The sequence below is a fragment of the Galeopterus variegatus genome, unplaced genomic scaffold (assembly GCF_000696425.1).
Source record: "Galeopterus variegatus unplaced genomic scaffold, G_variegatus-3.0.2 Scaffold913, whole genome shotgun sequence".
Lineage (NCBI taxonomy): Eukaryota > Metazoa > Chordata > Mammalia > Dermoptera > Cynocephalidae > Galeopterus > Galeopterus variegatus.
Genome location: NW_007727024.1, coordinates 28,249 through 31,719, shown reverse-complemented (window position 1 = coordinate 31,719; position 3,471 = coordinate 28,249).

Here is a 3,471-nt window from a genome sequence, read left to right as displayed (position 1 = left end):
CTAGTAAAACTCAATAAAACCCACAAATAACTTCACATACTTGTAGTTATGAAACTGAACACTCTGCCTTTGAGCAAAAGTTTGCTTACATTTGAGCAAAAGTGAGAAAGTTGTTTTGGGAGCCCTACCCTCTTCTCCCAAGACCTAGACCACAACCCTGTAATCAGGGTCAAAAAGATGCCCATTCTCAATCAATCTATGTCTCTCCCTGGTTAATTACTACAGTTCTTGTTGTCCTAGGTCCACAGGACCTCATTAGTGGCTAGGTGACACTAATGCTAATGTCTTCCTGACAATAAGAGATGAGGATTGTCAATTTCCTTATATATTTATTATAAATATGCTCTATGAGACCTTTAGGGGCTTGGTAGAGTAAATGTTAGTTTATTTCCTATCTTTTGGTAAAAGGAGTCAAATCAAATTTTTTTTAAAATTATTTTTCATGTTCTGTGTCACTCAGTGATGACCAATGGGTATAAAACTACGCTGTCTACCCTAAGTCAATCATTGTGCAGTATATGTAGGTATTGAAACAACACACTGTACCCCACAAAATAAATATAAATAAAACTGAAAAAAATAAAAGAAGAATTTCTTATTAACAATTGTATATGTCTAGGATTTCTGGTCAAAATGGCAGAATAGATGGCTCCCAGCATCACTCTCTCCCATAAGTCAACAAATTTACAACTATAAAAAAGCAATGACAGTCAGGGTGGGGCCACTAGAGCACAGGGGAAGAGGAGGAGAGACCTATGGAGTGCATGAAGGTGGGAGAAGCCACAAAGAGAGAAAGAACTGCTCCAACTGTTTTGAATCGTGGCCACTTCCAGGCTGGAGCTGCTGAGTGCATGGAGCAGGAGCTGGCAAAAGCCACTGCTGTGCCCTTCAGATGGAGTTGCTTGGAGGCAGCAGGAGAGAAGAGGGCCTTGGTGACCCCCAGGCCAGCAAGACCACTAATACGGTTCCTGTGGACCCACATAGGAGTGAGGAGCCAGAACAACTGAAAATAAAGAGCCACTCAGAGGCTGGGGAGTCATCACAAGGGACTGGTGCACAGACTGGTGCACTGCCTATCCCATGTGAAGTGTTTGCAGCATGGGCAGTGGGGGCAATGCGCCCACCAGAGGAACACTGGAGCACAGCAAGGACAGCTAATCTGCCCCCTTATCAGCATAGGACCACTCAGAGGAGACTGGTCAGGAATACAGAATTGCATGGAGTGCAGTTTGATGAAAAGACTCAGGCCCAGACCATAGTTTCTATACAACCCAGGTGTACTGGATCTCACTAGACCCAGAAGGACCTATAAAGTCAACCATTAAAACCTGAGCTGCACAAAAAGCCTTCCCTAGGGAATTAGCAGCAAAGCAGCAGTTTAGCTCAACCACTGAGCTCAAGTGCTAGTCCTCACAGGAAGCTCCCCTATTTTAGACGTAAGCAAAGGACAACACATTAGTTCCAGTGCAGAGTTTAAGTGGTGGGAACAGCAAATAATTCAACACAGAACTGAAAGAAAAACAAAGTACCCACAACCAAAGACAAAGTTTGATATTAACTAGAAAAGGTCTCACTTCACCAAAGAAAAGTCTTCACCAAGGGGACTTATGACCACCTATGTCACCTAGAAGGACTGGAAGTCCCCTGGGTTACCAAGCCAAAAAGTGGGGAGGGCCGGGGGCCTCAGCCATGTCCCCCTGACACCAGCAACCAGTCCCGAGGGTGGGGGCTGAGGGCCTCAGCCATGCCCCCCTGACACCAGCAACCAGCCCAGCAACAACCACCAAGCTGCTGCAGGAAGGGTCCCACACTCTCCTGAGCCAGGGCGGTGAGGGGCAGAGAGCCCTGGCTATGCCCCCAATATTTGCAACTAGCCCAGAGACAACCACTGAGCCACAGCAAGAAGGGCCCTGGGTTCCTGAACTGGAGTGGTAGGGGGTGAGGACTTTTGCCACATCCCCTTGACATCTGCACCCAGCCTGGTAATGACCAAGCCACCACAGAAAGGAAGCCCCTGGTCTCCCCAGTGGGAATGAGGGGGGTGCCACAGGCCTCAATACCACCCCTTCTCTTTCCTTCTTCTTCCATCCCATTTCCTTCCCCTTTCCCCTCACCTCCTCCCTCCCAACTGCTCTGCAACAACATCATAGAATGTAAAATAATATGAATAAAAAAAGTTTTTTAAAAAAGCAATTGTATATGTCTAGTTCCAAGTAGATGAAAAAACATGTTTTTTGACTTGTGACAAAACCAATGGGTCAATTTCTAAAGCATCAAATGGGAATTCCTTCACACGGCATAATGTAAATATGGAGGTATAGGTTGCATAAACCTCTAGTTTGACACAAAACCCTGTCAGAAGTGCCACTATTTGAATTACTGTACCCGTCTTAGTGCTGGGTCACTACATTTTAATAAATGGAGCCCCTGCCAGAAAACTTCTGACATAGGCATAGAAGTTTATTGAAGCACCAACAGTAAACAAATATATGAAGAAAACACTGAAAGCCACAGTATCTAAAACATGAACGGTCTGTCTGAACCCGGGAGTTACGGGTGAGATCGCAGAACAGAGACGAAAAGACCTTTATACAAAACCACTGCTTTCATCTGTCTTTTAAAAGGATTAGCTGAATAAAGCAGGCAAGCACTTTGCTGCAGCAGAACCACACGTCTGAGCCTCCCTTAGCCTCCTGCATTATCCCAACCCAACGAATAACATTATTGGGAAGCAAAGACTGATAGTGACTAAAGAGATACGGAACCCACCCGCAAGTTGGAAAAGCTCTGTCCGAGACAAGCAAAGAAACATTTTTCATAAAAGCCAAGGTAAGGAACTCAAAACTGAAGCCAGAAAGACCGATACTTCGGAAGGCTGCAAATAGCTACCGAATCAGTTTGAGGATCTCCATCTCAAAGTGTCAGTCACTGCAAAAAACCTTCCTGCTATGCTGGTGGCTCGGGACACTTGTGTGCCAGGGCAGTGGCCACGCTGTGCGAGTCAGAGGTCCCCACTTCCACATTCCGACACTGTATTTTCTTGCCCTGGGGTTGCTGCTGTTCCAGTAGACAGCGTAGCGGTCGGCGACGGCCTCGGACCCCGGGTCCTGGCGGAACACACACATCCAGACACCGGCGTCAACTCCTCCACGTGCGACATCACGCCTGGCCCGCGGCGGGGCCCCCGACGCGCCACTCCGGGGAGAGCGCGGGGATCCGGAGGGGGGAGGGGACAGAGAACGGGCGCCAAATAAATATGAATAAATAAAAGTGAAGGGGGACTGCAGAGCGAAGAGGCGCGCAGCAAGGCGGGAAGGGGGAGGAGAGGGATAAGAAAAGAAGGCGGCGGAGTGTGGGGCGGGGGGGATGAAGACAAACTCGCGTCCCCACGGGAGGACTCGGGAGGAAAGAGGAATCACAAGATGGAGAGAAGCGTGTGCGTGGTGGCAGCGGCCAGGCCGGGGAAGAGGT